The 21,432-nt window shown below is 47.7% G+C and overlaps 1 pseudogene; it reads right to left on the bottom strand.

Moving 5' to 3' along the window:
* LOC128341665 (zinc finger protein 420-like) overlaps positions 1-21,432 on the bottom strand; it is a 41,685-nt pseudogene that overhangs the window by 12,698 nt on the left and 7,555 nt on the right.

Raw genomic sequence — 21,432 nt, 5'->3', positions numbered from 1 at the left:
AAGTTTCCTCCCTGGCAGCATCTCCAAGAGATGGCTGGGAGAGATTCCTGCCTGCAACCTTGGAGAAGCCGCTGCCAGTCTGTGAAGGACAATACTGAGCTAGATAGACCAATGGTCTGACTCAGTAGATGGCAGTTTCCTAACCCTTTTTTACAGCAGGTAACTGGCTCAAACTGGACCCACCTTTAATTGGAGTGGAAAACCCAACACTGGAGTGACATCAGAGATGCACCAGGCCTTCTCAGTGGATCCAAGAGCTGTCTATCCCGGGAAGAGAACAGACTTCCCCCTCTGTCATGGCTAGAAAAATAGATGGCAAGGGCCTGGCCAGCATTCACAACTTTCCACTTGCTAATGGGTCTTCCAGGGGAGAAGCTGTAGAGATTAATGCTCTCTCAGCCAAGGATTGCCCTACTGCTAGATTAAAGTAAAACTCAGTGCTAGTCATCTAGTTAATGTAATGGAAGGTTACTTGCGAAAATCTTCCCCAGGTGTCTCGTAGAGCCATTCTCTACTGTTGAGTTGTTTTTTCAGCATAACAGATTGTGGTCTAGAGCTGGGTTGTGTGGACAGTGTCCTGTAAGGCCCAAGTCAAACAGTTCTAGGTTGTTGAAGCTGTGTCTAAGCATGGTCAGTGGCTTTGGATCAGTCTTTAACTGGTGGCAGCCTATGTCAAAAGAATGGTGTGCTCCTAGATTTGGATCAGATCAATCTCTCTATTGAGTGAAAATCCCAGGAAAACATAGAACAAACCCAATTTTGTCACAACATGACACAGTTATAATAAAGGACCTGAGACAACTTTTCCAGATACGTTTCTCCTCCAAAACTATGCTACTAGGGATCTCACCTCATTCACATCTTCAGCACGAGGGAGCTACCCAGATGAAAGAGACATTCTCACCTGCTGCTCTTCGTGCCTCTTGTCCTCTGCCTGGCTCAGGAGAAAACCTTCTGCCAGGGCCACCGCTTGGGAACTGGTCTCTGTTCCACATTCTCTCACCCAGCTCTCCATCTCTGGGGACAGGACACTCAGGAACTGCTCCAGGATCACCAGGTCCAGCATCTGAGCTTTTGTGTGTCTCTCTGGCTTCAGCCACTGGTGGCAAAGGCTGTGGAGTCGGCTGCAAATCTCTCGGGGTCCCTTGGCCTCCTGGAAGAACAACTGCCTAGAGCACTGTCCATCGGAGATGGTAGCATCCTCTCCCAGCCTCTTCTGCTCTCTCTTTCCCCAGCATTCCTCAGTGTTTTCACCCTCATGGCCTGCTCCAGAGCCAGCTCGGTATTCCATCTTTCCCAAGGCAATTTCTGGAAATTCCCAAAGATCTCCTTGCCAATTACACTCTTAAAAGATGGTGCTTCTGTTAAGTCTTGGGAAGCCGGCACCTTCCTCTCTCTTCAGTATTAATATTGTAATGCCACTGCAAGAAACCTTACAAGAAAGACTAGTGACTGAGGATTATCCCTGTAAGAAAGGAAGATGGATAGTAAGACTCATGGAAAAACCACAGATTGGGCAGTGGTGGTGGTGGGAGGATCCATCATCACTGAGGGGCCCTGGCAAGAACTCCACACAGCACCTTGGTCCACCCCAACAGCTCTCCCATCCAGCCCCTGTCTGTGTCATGCCCCCACCCGAGGACACGGGAGAGGAGTGGGGGGCAGGGGACTTGCTAGAAAGTGGGGAGAAGGAGCAGGCTGGTGATGTGAGTGGGGAGGTAGTTGAGACAGGCCAGGGCGAGTGTGTGTGTCGCAGAAGGGGCCAGCAAGGCCGTTGATCTTTGGAGAGAAGTGTCAGGATCTGAGTCAGAGATTAAACAGCCACTATCTTCTCTCCCCGCAGGTGGGGGAAACGTCAACAGCAGATGAAGGGATTACATAGAAGTAGTCAACTGAAAAGAAGGCAGCAGGAGCTGGATTGAATCTATGGCACCGGTGGGGGTGGAATGTTGATTATGTGCATGCGGCTGCTGACTATAAATTTGGCAGCCTGTGCAGGGGCGTAGCAAGGTTGGAGTGGGCCCAGAGATGAGATTTTAAAATGCCCCCCACCCTCAACGTCCAGGGCCTCCACACACCCAGGTCCCCCAAGGATTTAAGTCTGATATTTCAAATTAAGTATGCTGCCTGAAAATACATTTCACTGAATACACACACGCACACTTCACAATATATAGTGATATACATTTAGTACTATATTTTTGTGCTACTTTTAATGCCTAGAACTCACTAGAAACACTAATTGTTAAAATGGGCTCCTCACTCCCAATTAGCAAAGGAGACTTTCAACCAAACAGGGTGAGCCTATGTATGTTTTCTCAGAATTCTGAACGAATTCAATCAAGTTTGATTCCAGGAGGTTTTTCACACAGGGCTTTTAAAGCCCTTTAACACACCTCTCCTCTGGAATGGAGGTGCTGCATTCACATGTTGGCCAGATTTACCCTGAAGTCCCTGCGAATTATTGGGGCGCAGTTCACACGCAATTAAGGTTTTTCACTGCTCGGGTGTAGTGTAGAGTGAGTGTAGCCTGATTTATATCCAGAGCAGGGGCGTAACGATAGGGGGGGAAGGCAGGGCACGTGACCTGGGTGCCACTTTGTTGGGGCACGTGGGGGGCGCCAAGAAGTGCCTCGCCCCCGATCCCCCCCTGGATTGCACGGCGGCGGCGGATCGTGTGCCCCATGGCTTGGCGGCGTGGGAGTGACCGATTGAGCGCGGCGGTGGCAAGTGGTGGCGGTGGATCACGCGGCGGCGGGAGTGAGCGCGGTGGTGGCGGGCGGGGCAATGGCAGATCGCCGAGTGGGCAGACTCAGAGCGACGCCGAGGCCTTCCATCTGGCCCGGCGTAGCTTCCTAACTGCAAAGGCTGCCCCGCCCGCCACCGCCGCGTGATCCGCTGCCGCCCGCCACCGCCGCGCTCACTCGGTCACTCCCACGCCGCCAAGCCATGGGGCACACGATCCACCGCCGCCCGCCACCGCCGTGGAGGGCGCCAGGGCACAGGTATCTGGAGGGGGCGGGGGGGTTCAATTTCAGGGGCAGAGCTTGCCCTGGGCGCCATTTACCCCCGTTACGCCTCTGATCCAGAGTAAAAAAACAACACTATTTTGCATTGGTTCTTTGGGACAACTTCGATTTTGCAGTAAAACCTCCCAGGAGATGTGCAGTAAAGCCTGCTGTGTGTAAAAGTCCAGGTAAGTGTGTGAAGAATTGCAGCCTCAGGCAGCAAATCTAACCACATTTAGCTGGAAGTACATTTCACTGAAACCTAAAGGACTTACTAGCAAGGAAAGCATGTCTACTTTAAAATAAACTCCATTCCATTCAACTGTCTGAGATCCTTCCCTGGTATGTGCATATAGGATTGCACATGCTGAGGGATGTAAACCAAACCAAACTAATTTGTGCTCCCAGCATATTTTGCTCCCTATAGAAGACTAGTAAGTCCCACTGAAGCAAGGAAGATAGTGTGTGTGTGGGGGGGGAGAAATAGAGAAAAGAGAAAGAATTAGCACCATTCCTCAGGAGAAAAAGAGATGGGGGATTGATATCAAAGCCCTATGGCAAGCAGATCCCTACATATCTGGGTGGGGGGTAACCACAAAAAGGAATTCACATTCTACCTCCATTACTGGCAAAGGCTGGGTGGGCTGGCCTGGGCAGAGCGTCTGCAGAGAACTGTGGTGGGTAAAGGCAACCAGCGCTGGCCACTCTGCCTGCCTCCTTCCTTGCTTGCTGCCTGGAGAGCTTCAGGCTTCAGCGAGGCCTACACCGAGGCCTCTCTGGAAGCCCTGCCCACCCGCCGATCAGCTGAGAGGCGGGGAGAGAAGAGCTTTGCAGTTTGCAGGCTGCTTAGATTGCCAGCCAGGAGGGCAAGCAGGAGAGAGGGCGAACAGGGCAAGTGGCTGAGGGGCCTTGGGGCTGGGCAGGCAGGCAGGCAATGGGGAGTCATGTGTTGTGTCTCTGGGTGGGGGCTCGAGGCAGGGGCCCCGAGACAACTGTCTCCCCTTGTCTAATCGTAGTGACTCCCATGATCCTGTGCCTTGAACAAACTGCTGGAAACAACATGTCTAATCTGCATGGAGCTTTTGTCGGAGAATTCTGGGACTCTGGAGTTTGGGCTCCTGAAGTTTACTGGAAAGCCTGGGTTATCAGATATGTACTGAGTCTATGGTGCTTTCAGTCTTCCTTCCTATATTCATATTGAGACTGTTAAAACTCACCATTTATCAGTAAAGCTGAAACTTGAGCTACAATTCCAACTGGCTATTGTTGGCTTGAGATCTCTTGTGTTTTGGTTTGCTTGTTGACATTTAAATCAAGTGTTGGCATGGGCAACTGCTCCCTCATTGGCTGAAGAGAGGGAGCAGGGAGGCCAAAGGAAGGAATGGCAGAGAGGGCCATTGCTTTTTGTGGCTCAGGAGAGGATCATCAGAGAGAGACTGCAGCAGTGGTGGTGGTAGTGGTCAGGTGCATCTTACACCATCCCTTTGTAGAGGTGCCCAATGAATTTGTGCCAGATGCATCTCTGATCAAGGCAGAGTGTGGGTGCATGAAGACTCATTTCTAAAGCCTTCATCATATGAGACTGGACCAGGTTTTTACAGCTTATATGGCATGGAAGTTAAGATAAACACCTTAACTTGCAATTTTCATTCTTTTTAGAGCACAAGTGAACATGCAAAGCATCTTAACTCTCACCTTAAACTCAAGATTTTTGGTTTTCTGTAATATGATAATTAAGCACGTCTCAAAGCACAAGGTAGTACTTCCCCAAGAACGCCCACATTTCTGTAACTCCTTCAACTAAAATGAACTCACGGTTTTCTTCAAAAATACAAAACATAATGAAATTAGTGGACTAAACAGCAGCAGTGTGATCCACCTCATGATTTGCTAAAGGAGTGAACGAGAACACCCAAGAGGCAGGTAATTTTTGTTTACTTCAAATTCATACTTCATTTTTCATTTTTAAAGCGGAGAAATATGATGATAGTAATGGTATCACTTTAAGAATCAAAGTTAGGCTTTGGAGGGAAACATCATGGAATGTGAAGGGGTGGTAGTAACAGCCTCTCACTAAAGGAAGTTCACTTAGCAGCAGGGCCTCAAGATTCAACGGTATTACCTAACTTGTCCTTTTCATTTCAATATGATTACTTTCGAATGCATAGAGACATAGGAAGCTGCCTTCTACCGAGTCAGGCCATTGGTCCATCTAGCTCAGTATTGTCTACAGAACTAGACTTCTTTGGAACTTCCTAGCATGGGGTCCTTTGTCCCAATCCTATACATGTTTATATACAGAGAGATAGATAGAGTCCTCCCCCCAGATAGGGATTTGCATGAAATGTGCATAGATTCAAAAATATTGGGCAGCTTTAAAATGGAGAACAGTGTTCCCTCTAAAATGTGTGCACGTTCACAAGGTGGGTTTTTTAATGTCCACTCAGTTAATTTTAGATCCAGTTCAGGTTGAATCAGAAAGGCCCCACTCTGAATGCACATGCGTGCATACTGCCTAGATATTGCCACCCAGGGGAAAAACCTCACTCCGCACAGAGAGGGGGGAAATTAGCGGGACGAATTAGCAGGCACCTATGTTCAGAACCAGGAAGTCACACGTGAGAAATTGCTCCTCTTGCAAACACACACACAAACACTCCCCAATAACACCCCCACGTTGGGGAGTTTCTCTGCCAGGAGGTCCTGAGAGTGGAATGCTTTGCACAGAGCAACAGATCTTAGCCCACAATTTTGACTGCACTGGAATGAAAAGGCTTAAACTGGCTTGATGCAAAGGGCTGAAGGGGAGGCCCAGAAGCCGGAGTGGAGGCTGGGAGGGAAATGCAAGGCAGGAAAGCGGGGAGGGGACTTTGGAAGTGCTGGCAGCAGGAGGAGAGGAGCCCAGCCAGTGAATGGGGAAATGTTTTTTCTGTTTTAATTGGTGGTAATTTTAATTTGCTTTTACGCAATTTTTAGGTTTCAGTTGTTGTTTAGTGTTAAACTGGAAACTGCCCTGAGCTTTTATACAAGCTGGTATAAACATATAATAGATAGATAGATAAATAATTAAGGCAGAAAAGCAGCAATGAACGGGTTGGTGTGTGGCATGCCCAAGCAAGAGGAAATGAGAGATTCCCTCCCTGACGTTTCACCCTCAGACATCCATAACTGGGAGCTTCTTTCCTACTATTGCTAAGCCAGAATGTTCTGACAGCAGATTCCTGTGGAAAAATACCCAGCCTTGGGGATACCTTGATTCAAACTGGTTTACACTGGTACAGCTGGAGGTGGTGGGAAGTCTTGTTTGGGGGCTTGGTGGGAGGAAGGGGGTGAAACACACCCAGCCCTTGTGAGGGAGGAACTCAAGTCAGGCAGGGAGGCAGTTGTGTCTGCACGGGGAGGAGAGTTGTTAGGGAAGGCCACTGATGACCAGAGTGCTGTGGGAGGTTTGACCAGTGTCTGTCCTGTGAAGGATGCTGCCTTCTCCCAACTCCTTATCATTTATCTGGCTTCCTCATAGAGAGAAGTCTCAGTTGGCTGCTACAATCAGCTACTTTTACTTGTAAACCTCTTTCCAGCTGTCTTACAGGATGTAATGCTGCAGAGAAAGAGCTCCACTTCACGGGACTGAACAGATCTTCCTGGCTGGGCAGACCTTCCTTGAAGAGAGAAACTGTCCAAAGAGCAAAGAGATCTTTTGGTATTCTTGGCAGTTATGTGGCTGCAAATTCAGAGGTGCAGGAACTCTCCATGACAGCCAGCACAGGCTTGCCTACCTTGACAGCCATAGCCCCATAGCCAAACCCATCCCAAGGGGGACACCAGTAAGCAAGGTCTGCCTTAATTTGCATCTGGATGGGAGACTTGATGGGGCCAGACCTTGGAGGTAGAGCATCTGCTTGCATGCAGAGAAGAGACTCCCAGCTTCACTCATTGCCATCTACAAGTAGGTCTGGGAGAGATGCCTACCTAATCTTTGGAGTCACTGCTAGTCAGTGTAGACGAGTCTGAGATAGATGAACCAATTGTCTGACTTGACATAAGGCGGAGATATATAAAAGTCATATATCAAAAGACAGTTAGAAATATGTATTGATAATCAGTAGAAAAATAGTAAGATAATTTCTTATTTCTTACAAAAGTAAGAAAATTAATAATTAAACCAAACATGACAATTCAAATTGAAACATGTATAATAATAATGGTCAAGACAGCTGGAGGAGATATTCCTGAAACAAGGCAAAAGGGGCTTGCTCAAGACCTAAATGAAGGAGGTAGGACTCTCAGCTGGCACAGGAAGATGACGTCGGAAACACGGCTGCCAAAAGATATCGTGGATGATGTGGTCTCAATACAGTCCGTGCAGAAGTTGAAAGGTATCAGATTCCAAAAATGTCCAGCCAAGTGTAGCCTCAATAGAATGTAGGTATAATCAGTCACAGACTACACCCCGCAAAAGATATATTGTCTTTTGCAATATATGACTTTTATATATCTCTGCCTCAGTCACGGGTGGGTTCTTTCCCCTTTGTTTTGGTGGGTTGTATTCCTGTGATTGCCCTTGCTTTTGTTTTGACTTGACATAGGAAACTGTCTTATGTTTCCCCCAGTTCCTCCTTCTCTCACTCACTCTCCACGCCCCCTTTATTATCTCCTTCTCTCCCCGACCCCAATATCCTTCCTTCCTTCCTTTTTATCACTTCATTCCCTTCCTTCCTTCACTCTGTTTGCCTCCACAAGCCTCTGTCTTCTCTGCAGTCTCTCCTATGGGCAGGGTCACAGAGGGTAAGCTCAGCCCCCATATCATCATTACCTGTGTGTGCACCCTTTTACGTTTTCAAACAGTTAAATGAATAATCATCTATTTGTGGCCATTTATTTTTTGTTAAATGTATTTGTTGTTAAATTTGTATACCACCTTTCATCAAAACAATACCAAGGCCGTTCACATAGAAAAATTAAAACAAGACTATAAAAATTACACAATTAAAATATTAAGCTAAGATATCAAAAAAAGGTATCTAACTAAAAAAAGATTTTAAAATACACTCATAAAATAACCATGCAAAATACAAAGAAGCAGCAGTAGAGCCAATCACATAAAAGCCTGGGTAAAAAGCCAAGTTTCTACATGCTCTCGAAAAGCTGTGATGGAGACCGAGGCGCAAATAGCCACTGGGAGAGCATTCCAGAGTCTGGGGGCAGCAACAAGGAAGGCCCTGTCCCATGTACATGACAGCCGAGCCTCCCTCATTATTGGCACCTGGAACAGAGCACCCTCAGATGACCTTGTCGAGTGGGCAGCAACCCTTGGGCACAGGCGGTCCCTCAGGTATCTAGGGCCCAAACCATTAAGGGCTTTGAAGGTCAAAACCAGCACCTTGAATTGGATCCGGAAACAAACTGGCAGCCAGTGCAGCTCTTTCAAAATGGGTGTGATGTGATCCTAGTGGGCAGCTCCAGATAAAATCATTTTGCACTAGCTGCAGTTTCCGAATATTCCTCAAGGGCAGCCCCACATAGAGTGCATTACAGTAATCCAGTTATGACGTGACTAAGGTGTGGGTAACTATGGCCAGATTGGCCTTCTCCAGAAAGGGACACAGCTGGCGCACTAGCCAAAGCTGTGCAAAGGCACCCCTGGCCACTGCCTCCACCTGAGCTTCCAAAAGCAGAGCCAGGTCCAGCGATACTCCCAAGCTGTATACTTGCTCCTGCAAGGGGAGTGCAACCCTCTTGGATGATTATTAGATGGAGAATACTGTTGATACTTGAAAGAAAAATCAACATCTGTTTTCCTAACAAGATTTTTTGTTTGTTTTATTCTAAATAACACGTGTTTTAACTTAAAATGTATTAATCCAATACACAAATATTTAGTTTCACAATCTCTCTCTAATCTCCCCATTTTGAAATAGGCATTGCAGTGCTGGAAAAGGTGTAGAGAAGGGAAACTAACATGATCAAGGGACTGAACCTTCTTCACTAGGAGTAAAGGCTACAGCACGTGGAGATTCTAAGCTTAGGAAAAATGTGAAGAAGAAGAGATGTGAAAGAGATTGATATCATTCTGCACAGGGTGGAGAAACTGAATAGAAGGAATTCTCTCTCTCTCTCTCTCTCTCTCTCTCTCCTTGCTCCCAGAGGCATTCTTACCCCTGGACTTCAAGGTCTAGGGCCGCCACACCCCCTGGGGGCCCCCAAATCCTCATTAATCTGTTCTGGGTGCTGTGGTCACCGCACTGTGCTGCCAGCCCACACTGCGCCAGGTGTCCGAACAGGATTGTGACCTATGCCAGGTGCTTTAGAGAGAGAAGGGAGAGTGGGGAAAGAAATATGTGGGGTGCAAATATGTTAAGTTCTGTGCTAAAGTGTTTCTGTTAATGCACACTTGCATAAATAAACCAGTTTTATATCCTTACAGTCTTGTGAGTTCAGTTGCTGTTTTTGCCCTCAAGAAAAGAAGTTAAAAATATTGTGTGTGTGTAGGGGGATGAAGCTTAACTGGAGGCTGGGGGGGAGGGAGCGCTCCAAAGTCCTTTAGGTCCAGGCTCCAAAATTACCTAGGTGCACTGCTGCCTGGTCCCCCTGCATTTCCTTCTTCTCCCTCCTCATTTCTCTGCCTCTTATACTTTCTCAGCCTCTGCACAAATTTATTTTCAAAATAGAGAACTTACAGTTGCTCAGAGACGATCCCTGTCCAGCCCCTCCTCAGCAGCCAACTGGAGGAAAATCCAGCTTGGTCCCGCGGAGAACTATGAGCGAAGCACCATCCGGAAACTAATTGCGGAGAGCCAATCGGCTGGCTCCAGGGACAGGAAGAAGGACAGATCGAGGTACTGATTGGAGAAGGTGCTCTCCAACACCGCCTCCACTTTCCATTCAGTCGATTTGCTCTTTCTGCCGCCAGTCAGATCGTGATGCTCAGCCCCGTGGTCTCAGGGATGGGAGGGGGCTTCTTCGCGCTCCTCTCCAGCCAGCCCAGCAGCCCCTCCCTCTCCTTGTCCTGCCTGCTCCCGGCTTCAGAGAGGCTCGGCAGGCGCGCTGGTTCTTCGTGTCCTTCCCTGCCTGCTGCCTGGTTGGGAGGAGAGAGGGAGGAGCAGGCTGCTCGGGCTGGGGGCGATGATCGCCTTGCTCTACCGCCCCCCACCGAAAGGACGGCCCTGAAATGATATAAACTATGTAGGGGGGTTGCAGGAAATGGGCTGGCTTTGGAGGGATTTGGCAGAGGATGCTTGGGGCTTCTTCCGGGGCTAAGAAGCGGGAGGCCGAGCAGCTGGACTTAGGGAATGTGCTCTTGGCAAGGAAAACTTCTGTTCAAAGCTAAGAACAATTGTGGACATGGAGAAGTTAAATACTTTTTTTTTTTTTTTACAAGTGTCGATGTTGCTATTGACGCTAATTAACATTGAGAGCTCAGAGAGACAAAACCAGCAGAGAGAGTCCCCTGCACCTTTACTAGAAGACAGTCGCATTATACACTAGGCTTTACTCAGGAGTAAGCGGCCACTCTAAAGCTTCCTCCCCTCCGCCTGCTCGGGTCCCCAGCAGATGCCTTTGCAACTCAAATGTTCTTGCTTTTGGCAAAAGCTCTGTAGGCAGGAAGTCATTCTCAGTTCTTTGGGAAAGTCAGCCCAAAGGGCGGGGGGAGCCGCGAGCAGGAGGCCCCGCATGTCCCGTGGAGAGGGGATGTCACGCAAGGACTCTCCGGGGGACCTTCCCAAGCAAAGAGGAAGTTCCGGGCCGGAGGTGCCAGGGTGAAAATGTCACAGGCAGCCCCTGTGAATATGCTTGACAGAGGCAGAAAAAAAGAAAGCAGGAAAGAAGAAGAAACTCCCCCCTTTGTTCGTCAAGATTGATCCTTCTTTTCGCGGGGGGGGGGAGCAGGGACTGACGCTTCTTCTCCTATCGCCCCCTGCTCATACGAAGAGGCAGCTGATTGGCTCCCAGCTATTTGTTTCTTTGTTTCTGTTCCGTCCATACCTTTTCAGGGCAATGTTGATTTCAGCTGCTCTGCTCTTTGGGCTGGAAAGAAGGATCAGAGATCTGCTTTTAAAAAAAGAGCGAGAGCGTCTGAGAAGTAAGCGGGGGAGCCTCGGGGAGTCCTTGTGTGCTCTGGCGAGAGTGGTTTTGTTCCTTAAGCAGAGAGCAATGTCCCCCTCCCCAGCCCCTGAGAGGAAAAGCGCATGTCTGTTTCGACTGAGCCAACTGGGCGATTCAAGTGGAGATGCAACAGAAAAACTTGGTTTCACGCTGCCTGTGTCTGCTTTTGTTGTTTTGTATTTTTTGTCACACAACACTAGAACCAGGGGTCACTCCATGAAATTGATTGCCAGGAGGTCTAGGACCAACAAACGGAAGTACTTTTTCACACAATGCGTGATCCACTTGTGGAACTCTCTGCCACAGGATGTGGTGACAGCCAACAACCTGGATGGCTTTAAGAGGGGTCTGGATGACTTCATGGAGGAGAGGTCTATCAATGGCTACTAGTCGGAGGGCTGTGGGCCACCTCCAGCCTCATAGGCAGGATGCCTCTGAGTACCAGTTGCAGGGGAGTAATAGCAGGATGGAGGGCACACCCTCAACTCCTGCCTGTGGCTTCCAGTGGCATCTGGTGGGCCACTGTGCGAAACAGGATGCTGGACTGGATGGGCCTTTGGCCTGATCCAGCAGGGCTGTTCTTATGCCTGTACTTAAGACTGGAAGTGATCAGGATGGTGTGTGTCTTCTTGGGGAATAAAGTTCTTGTAGAGAACCTCAGAGAAGGTTCTTGTACCTATAAAAGCCTTTTTCTTTCTTTCTTTCTTTCATTCAATGTCTCTACCGCCCTTCCTAAAGTGGCTCAAGGCAGTTTAAATTAAAATCAATAAAACAAAATAGAAAACATGTACTGTCTGTACTTTAAGACTGTACTGCAGGTATGGTTGCCAACATTTTGTTGCCCAATTAAGGGATACAAGTGAGGGGTGGCACGGGGGGGGGAGTCAGGGGCACAGAACATGCCCAGGCTGTACTGTTCCCTCTCCAGTGGGGTGTCATGGTGGTACAGGAGACGGCAACAGCAACGGTGGCAGATCTTGCACCTTCCTTTAAAAATAATAGTTATGACCATTTTTACAGTCCCATCCCCCTCCTTCACTTTATACCTTCTTGGTATACATTCCAACTGTGCTTCTAGCACTGTAGTTTGAAATCAGTTCCATGCTTTCTGGAGTGATTTGACCCTCCTGACATTCCCTTTCACCTTCCTTCTTACCAGTCCCCTCATTTTTGAGAGGTTTCCTCTTCTGAAGTCCAACACATCTGTGTTGGACTTCCTTGTTAATTCTCCATTTGCATATATGCTGAACTGGATCACACTGTGCTCACGGCTACCCAATGGTTCTGCAAATCTGACATCTCACACCAGGTCCTGGGCACCACTCAGGATTAAGTCCAAGGTCACCATCCCTCTGGTTGGTTCCACAGCTAACTAAGGCACAGTCATTTAGCATGTCTAGAAATTTGGCCTTTCTGTCATTACCTGAATGTGAATTTGCCTAGTCTATGCGAGGGGAGTTGATGTCACCCATTATTACTGCCCTGCCTCTCTCTCAGCACGTTGATCCAGAGGGAGATAGCATGTCCCTATTAACACATTTCCTTTTAGTCCTTGTAATGTTACCCATCATGATTCTGTGGAGGACACCAGTCCACCTAGTTTTTCTAGCTTATTGGAATCTATCCCTTCTTTGATATAAAGTGCCACTCTTCCCCTCCTTGTCCCTTGTAAAGAGTTTATTTCCAGGAATAATCGTGTCCCACTGGTTCTCACCATTCCACCAGGTTTCTGTTACATCCACTATATTTGTTTCCATTCGTAACCAAGTACTCCAGCTCACCCATCTTAGCTTGGAGGCTTCTGTCATTGGTCTATACACACCTATACTGAGTCCCTCACCTGGTGTTGGCATGTGCTATCCCCTTACAATCATTTGTTGTCTTCAAGGCAACAAACATTCCTTGAGAGCCAAGAGCACTTTGCACCCACGACTTCTCCCTCAGACAGTCATACAGGCAACACTCTGTGCAATACACTGGGAAGCAGCGCCTCCCCTGCTGGCATCCTACCTTCATGATTAGTTTTATTGGCAATTTAGAGTATATGGGTTTTGAAGCTAGGTACTGGGTACAGTTGTCAGCCAATTAATGGTATTTAGGTTTGTCCTGCAAGGAAATTACAAAGGTTGGATAGTAAGAGAGCTGTTCTTCTGGCAGGAAGCATGACGTCCCCTTAAGCTAAGCAGGATCTGCCCCTTGTCCACTTAGCTAGGCAGGGTCCACCCTGGTTGCATATGAGTGGGAGACTTGATGTGTGAGCACTGCAAGATATTCCCCTCAGGGGATGAGGCCGCTCTGGGAAGAGCAGAAGGTTCCAAGTTCCCTCCCTGGCTTCTCCAAGATAGGGCTGAGAGAGATTCCTGTCTGCAACCTTGGAGAAGCCTCTGCCAGTCTGGGTAGACAATACTGAGCTAGATAGACCAATGGCCTGACTCAGTATATGGCAACTTCCTATGCTCCTAGGTTCCACATGCAGCCTACAAGTGGTGAGGAAGCTAGTAGAGTTGCTGAACAATCAAACTTGAGACATGTGTTGCCCCAGAGCGGAAAAACCCCTTTTAAACCTGAGCCAAAAATCCACTCAGAAGCATGTAAAACGCAAAGAACAAAAGGAAGAATAAACTTTATTCAAAATACTACAGATTGCTTCAGTCTGAGGCTCTCTCAGCTTTTAGTTACAGCTAAAAAATACTCAGTAGGTTACAAAAAGAGTTACCCCCTCCCCACCCGTTGCAAAGAACAGAGAGGTGGGAAAATCCAGAAGCACTTTTACAAGTTTCAGAGTCTTTGACAACACCCTGTTGGATGGACGCAGGCTCAGCCTTTCTTAGCTCAGTTGCATTACAGATGGACAGACTCAAAACAGTATCTGAGATATGCAAAACGCACAAATATAATGATCTAACACAGACTGACTAGCAAACAGTTCCCTAGGTTAAACTTCCAGAAAGCCAAAAGCCCAGGCTTCCTTTCCCCTTGAATTCACCAAACCCATAGTAGAGGATTCAAGTTTCCTGGCTTTCCCCGGGCCTACAGAGAGATTTTCTTGCAGCCAGTCCTCATGACCCCATCTCTGCTGCTCTCTCCTCCAGCCTAACTTCTTCTTCCCTCTCTCTCTCTGACCAAAGGAAGTTCTCTTCCTGCCTTATGGCCATCTAGGTCCCACCCACCGTGTGCTGATTGTCTGATCTCTGTAGGTCACCACCTGCCACTGAGTGATTTGAGCCCCTCTGCACTTGCTGCATGATCGCTGGTACTCTGGATACACCCTCCAGTACAAAAACAGTTGTAGCAGGGGTTTTAAAAAAGCTGCAAATCCAGAGCAAAAGTCCATACGTGGGAACCTTCGCTAACACAGTATATAAAAACAGCTGTACAACTAGTAAAAACAAATATGAACATAGGAAACTGCCATATACCGAGTCATACCATTGGTCTATCTAGCTCAGTATTGTCTTCACAGACTGGCAGCGGCTTCTCCAAGGTTGCAGGCGGGAATCTCTCTCAGCCCTATCTTGGAGAAGCCAGGGAGGGAACTTGGAACCTTCTGCTCTTCCCAGAGCGGCTTCATCCCCTGAGGGGAATATCTTGCAGTGCTCACACATCAAGTCTCCCATTCACATGCAACCAGGGCAGACCCTGCTTAGCTATGGAGACAAGTCAAGCTTGCTACCACAAGACCAGCTCTTCTTCCATCAGGAAGATGAAGAGACAATAAATAAATGAAGACACAGCAGCCACACTTACCTGAGCCACAAGACCTACCACTAGGGATGTGCCACTTCAAGTCCATGAAGTACCAGGGCAGCAAGGAGGTACACTGCTGCACAGGTGGGACTGTTTTTGAGAACAGCGTCAGCGGGAGAAATATGGAGTGCAGGTGGTGGGGAGAGCACCATCCCCACTTCTTATCGTTATCCCCCCACCATCAAACTGGCCGAACCGCCGGTCTTTCAAAGTATCTTCTGTGCGAGAGGATATGGGTACATTACCCAAGGAAAGGGTCCCTGCTAAGGGAGTGTTTCCCTCTTCCTCGGACCAATGTCCTCCTTACCCGAGACCTTCATTCTACATTGCAGCAAAAGCATCATCAGCCTGGGAGTGGGAAGCCTCGACCACATCCATGAGAGTTTCCTCCACAAACCTCTCTGCCTGCCTGAGCTTCTCCAAGTCAGCCAACTTGGCTTCGAGGGAACAAACCTGTTCCCTGAGGGCCAGGAACTCTGCACTGAACGCATAGCCATGACTTTTGCCCCTCAGACAGTCATGCGTACAACACTCAGTGAAATACATCAGGAAACACACACACGCTGCTGGCATTCTACCTTCACAACATATTTATTTATTTATTTATTTATTTATTTATTTATGACATTTCTATCTCGCTCTTCCTCTGAGGAGCTCAGAACAGTATACATGGTTATTTTCATCCTCACAACAACCCTGTCAGGTAAGTTAGGCTGAGAGATAAATGACTGCCATGGTCGGCTATTTAGAATATATAGGGCTTGTTTATTTGAAACTACATATTGGCTGCAGTTGTTACCTAATTAAAGGTTTTAAGCTTTGTCCTCCAAGGAAATTACAGGAGTAGGGCATTATTCACCTTATTCTTGTGCTGCCTGTCTCCTCTGTGATGAAGGCGGACCACTTCTGGGCCTGCCCACCAAATTCCTTGCCAAACCTCTGCTAAACCCTGTTGGCAAAGCTCCTCTGGTCAGAGCCTTGTCTTCAAGATCTACTGGTAATCTGACTCCCCTTCGGAATGTGACCAATCCTACAAGCCGAGCCACTCACCTGGAATTAATTCCCCACTCAGACTAACTGCTTTGCTCTGTCTTCAAGATCTGCTGGCAATCTGACTCACCTCAGAAATGTAACCCCTCCCAGGAACATGGATGGCGATATACTGTAAAGCAGGGAGGTCAAACCCAAGCAGCCAGATGTTGTGGGCCTACAACTCCCATCATCCCCAGTCACAGGAGGATGCAGCTGAATACATAATGCAAATCTCACACTTCTTCTGGATTGGTTTCTCAGGCAGATGTCTTTTCAAAGTAAAAATGCATGCTGATGCCTTACGGATGTCAGAGGATAAAAAAGCTGCTGTCCAAGGGGTTTCCAATCACAGAATATTTAAATAGTCTCTCTAGTATATATCTTCCTTGATGTTAATTAAGGTTTGATCTCTAGATTAAACTCTTGCAACATTCTACATTTCTATGAGCGAGAAAGCATGTGTGGATTATATGTTGGAAACTAATATGGTCTCCACCCTTTTGTGGATTCTTTGATGTTTCTTCAGGTTTGAGCTGCTGCTGTAGCTCTTTCCACACTTTGAGCATTGATATGGTTTCTCCCCAGTGTGGATTCTTTGATGGGAAGCAAGGCCTGGGCTTTGACTGAAGCTCTTTCCACATTCTGAGCATTGATATGGTTTCTCCCCTGTGTGGATTCTTTGATGAGTAATAAGGTGTGCGCTCACCCTGAAGCTCTTCCCACACTCTGAGCACTGATATGGTTTCTCTCCAGTGTGGATTCTTTGATGGGAAGCAAGGCTTGCGCTATGACAGAAGCTCTTTCCACATTCTGAGCACTGATATGGTTTCTCCCCTGTGTGGATTCTTCGATGGGTAACAAGATTTGCATTCTGGTTGAAGCTCTTTCCACACTCTGAACACTGATATGGTTTCTTCCCTGTGTGGATTCTTTGATGGATAATAATCTGTGAGCTCATCCTGAAGCTCTTTCCACACTCTGAGCACTGATATGGTTTCTCCCCTGTGTGGATTCTTTGATGGGAAACAAAGTTCGGGTTATGACTGAATCTCTTTCCACACTCTGAGCATTGATATGGTTTCTCCCCTGTGTGGATTCTTTGATGGGAAGCAAGGCTTGAGCAACCACTGAAGCTCTTTTCACACTCTGAGCATTTATATGGTTTCTCCCCTGTGTGGATTCTTTGATGGGAAGCAAGGCTTGAGCCGTGACTGAAGCTCTTTCCACAGACTGAGCATTGATATGGTTTCTCTCCTGTGTGGATTCTATGATGAATAATAAATGCTGAGCTATCACTGAAGCTCTTTCCACACTCTGAGCACTGATATGGTTTCTCCCCTGTGTGGGTTCTTTGATGGGAAGTAAGGTGTGAGTTTTGACTGAAACTCTTTCCACATTCTGAACACTGATATGGTTTCTCCCCTGTGTGAATTCTTTTATGGGAAGTAAGGTGTATACTCTGGCTGAAGCTCCTTCCACACTCTAGGCACCGATATGGTTTCTCTCCAGTGTGGATTCTTTGATGGGAAATAAGGTGTGAGTTATAACTGAAGCTCTTTCCACACTCTGAACACTGATATGGTTTCTCCCCAGTGTGGATTCGTTGATGGGAAAGGAGGATAGAATTGCGACTGAAGCTCTGGCTGCACTGTGAGCATTCAAATCTTTTCCCATCTTCCCGAATTCTTGGATGTGTACTCAAGCTTGATTTCCTGGTGAGTTTATTAGTTAGAGAGTTTTTATTCCTTCTGTTTCCTTTGCAATCCTGGTGTTTAACTGGAATTTCAGGGACATTAGATTTTTGAGGCTCAACAGATTTCTTCACTCGCTGACAGTTTGCTTCCGTTTTCATTCCCAGCTGCTCACCCTTTCTCTTGCTCTCCCCTCTATCACCTGCAGTAATGAAGAGAACTTCCCAATGAGGGAGAAATGGAGCTTCAAATCACAGAAGAAACCCAAATTACTGCTATGTGAGAAAAGGAACGCAACATTCTTCACTGGGAGGCCTATCCTGCTTCCCAATGCAGTTCCTCATAGATGAAGATCTCTATGAGGATTATGATAGACATTAAGAGTCTCTGTTATGTGGCTGCAACTGGCAACCTGTGGGATCTCATGGAATTGATTCATGGCTTTAGGATAGGTAGCAACTATTCCTATTACAACTGGAACACACACATTGAATAAAGAGTTCTGTGCTATCCCAGCCAGAGAGAATGGGAATAAGTGGGACCCTTTTAATGAACAAAAGCCATCCTACACTAGATTTGGCCTTAGGGGTGTTCCATGAATTCCAAGAGGGGGGAGGAGAGGAGTTGAATGTGAGGAAATATTGATCATTACTCCAACTAAGAGATGTACCGCCTTTCAAACTTCTGAGAAAACTCCTGCTCAACACGAACGGGGACTTCCTTTAAGTGTGGACTTAGCTCCAAGATAGAAGTGGGAAAATGGATCTTGTCAGAACAATTGAGGAACCTGATCCCCCAATTAGATAGCAAAACCAGAACTAGAGGAGGTCTAGCAAGGCAGTCCTCATGATTCCAAGGCTGCGAGACACGAAAGCTTCTGCTCTGTGCCCTTTTGAATTTTAGACGTGGCCTTGTGCATCCAAGGAATAAAGACTCACACTTGACGTCCTGAATGACTGCCTTCCACTTGACCAATACAGATCAACAATTCACAGTAAAGGGAAGGCTTACCCAGAGAGGCCAGATGCCCACAGATGTCCTCTGTGACTTCCCTGTGCAGAGCCCTTTGGTCCGGATCCAGCAGAGCCCACTCTTGCTCCGTGAAGTGCACAGCCACCTCTTCCAAGGTCCCTGCTGGTCCCTGACGGAAGGTGAAAACATTTCCTCCTTAGGGACAGTGTAGCAATCCAGGAAGAGAACAACAGTGAGGTGAAATGGGTCTCCTCGCACAGGACCTAATGGTATTGTGAATGTGAACCAGCCTGGCTGTAGGGGAAATCCATTGTTGCCATTTGTTTCACTACTGTTTGAATTGATTTTAGAACTCCTGGCCTTTTCCATCTTCGCGCTACATTTGGGGCTGGCCAACCCCAATTGTATGCATTAGTAAGTATAAACACGAACTATACTCTCTCATGGGTTCTATAACAACTCGCCATGTCCAACGCACCACAGGGAACAACGCAACTCCCCCCCCCCCCCCGCAAGCTTGTCTTGTCTTTGGTGGGTGGTAGGTGGAAATTTAGCTTCCTCTCGCCTCCCTCCCGCTGGTCCCCTCCGGATCAAAAGCCAAAGTGCCAGGATGGGCTTGCGGGGGTGGGGGAGAATTGCATTGTTCCCTGCGGCGAGTTGTCCCACTTCCCTCTATTGCACAATTTCAATAAATTCTATGATCCTCTGCTCGTCAGTTGTTGTGAACTCTGCGGCATCAAAGCCTGGTCATAAATGCTTCCTTCGCACTATAGGCAGCAATCCCTCCAGTAGGAGGGGGGCCCGAATGGCTCAGGGCAGGGGCATGGCCTGCCCAGCGCCTTTGCCTTAACAACGATTCCCCAGTAGCATTTCAATGGGGATGTTTGAGCAGCCTAAGTGAGAGGAAGATGGCGGATGGTTTCAGGCCCAGGGAGATGCACAGCAGACAGAGGCCCCCAGGCTGCACCCTCCGCTCCTCCTTCAGGAGCCTTGTTCTACCTGGTTCCGTTGCCCAGAAGCTGTTTCTGCTTGGCCCAAAAGAGAAGGTCTGGGAGGAAGGACCAATGTGGCTTCACCACCTGTGAAGATGACCAAAAAGGACAAAAGAGATCTAATTCATGATGACATAAACATTGGAAACAATTTAAAAGTTCAGTAAAATAGTCAGAACAGAGTCTATCAGGCAAACTGTAAACACTAATATCAGCAGAATGTTTTTGATCTTACAGAGTCCTTCCGGAGCAGCCTGGACTATTCCTTCTCTTGCACAATAGGGTATGCAAGATGGCTGGGGAGAATTGCACCTGCGATACTGTGGCATCCCCAGAAGGGCCGGGAGAATGCGCACTTGGGCAGTGTTCTTTTTTCCCCATCTGTGTGTGGAATGAGTTTTGTTCTGGGCGGCAGTATCAAGAAAGTGTGTGCGCACATGCATTCAGATTGGGGCCTTCCTGATTCAACCTGAGCGGGATCTCAAATTACAGGGACATCAAAAAAAGTGTGAGCACGCGCACGCTTTAGTGGGAACACTGCACTTGGTGACTCAATAATGAGCCAGTGAGAAGAAAAGCATCTTCAGCTCTTGCCAACAGGCAAGCAGGGTGCATGTTTGATTAAACTGGCGGGCTTCAGGAATTCTGAGATAAGAAGCCACAACCATGAAGGCCCTGATCAAAAGATGGGAAACTGAAGGGTAGTCTTTGAAGAAGATATTAAAGGTAAGGCAGGCTGCTACATTACAGGGGAAACTTCAGGGATCTTGGGCCCGTTAATTTATGGCTTTAAAGACCCAAACCAGAACTTTACATGAATAACCGCTGAAGCCCTTAACGACCTGGAACCTGCACACCTCAGAGGTGGATTTCTGTCCCTTGGGTTCCTCCCCCCTCCTCACTCATGTAGGTCTCCTGGAAAGGCCTTGCTTCACAACTCTCTATTTAACATGCTTCAACCTTAGAAAATCCTCCCCAAGAGCTGGGAGTGGCCCCCTCTCTAGAGAGCTTTTGTCACAGGCAAAAATATTTGGACTTCCCCAAAACATGCACTATTCACCATTTATCCTGTTGACTCTGGCCCACTCCAGACATTCAGCGAATCAGCACTGCACACACTTACATCTGCTGAAAGTGAGCTGCAACTTCTGCCCAGGCCTGGCACTCACCAAGTCCTCTGTGCTGCTCACGGATAGGATGGCTCTCCCCTCAAGAGGCCACTGCTGTATCTGTGATGGCGGATGCTTCTGTGATAGGGAGGCCCAGGCAAATTTCTTGACAAGTTCTGTGTCAAATATTTCTGTGCCATTTTTACATTTGGATATGTTACTATGAGGGCTGACTTTGGGGGAACAAATCAAGTCAAGTAATACAATGAAATACTCTCTTCTCCATTTGCTTCCCACACTGGATCTTGGGCACAGTTCAAAGCACCAGACTGCACAACTGAATGTCCTGCATGTTGAAAGTAAACTCATTCTTAATCTAGAGCAAGAAGATGGAGAGAAGCTTGTGTCTCCAGAGAACTGGAATTGGAATGTAAAAGCAGCCCCTGGATTTCAGGAGGGAGGCAGAGCAAGTTGAAATACACACCCCATTCCTTCTTACCTGGCAAGGTGGCCCCTCTGTCACCCTCTTCCACCATCCCCCTGAAGAGCAGATTCTGTTTGGGATCCGATGGACACTCAGAGAAATCTTTGTCTGCTCTTGAGCTCCTCTGTCCCTAGAAGACCAGAAAGGGAATGAGGAGACGTATTAGGAAATGGTTTCCATCTAGGATTGCTTCTGCCACAGCAACCTCCCATTGCAACCACCAAGACCTTCCTTGGTGATGCTGCAACATGCTCCCGCTCACTGTGTCAGGTACCCAAGAACAGGGATTTCTCA

This window comes from Hemicordylus capensis, chromosome 2 (assembly GCF_027244095.1).
Source record: "Hemicordylus capensis ecotype Gifberg chromosome 2, rHemCap1.1.pri, whole genome shotgun sequence".
Lineage (NCBI taxonomy): Eukaryota > Metazoa > Chordata > Lepidosauria > Squamata > Cordylidae > Hemicordylus > Hemicordylus capensis.
This window is presented reverse-complemented; position numbering and strand designations above follow the sequence as displayed.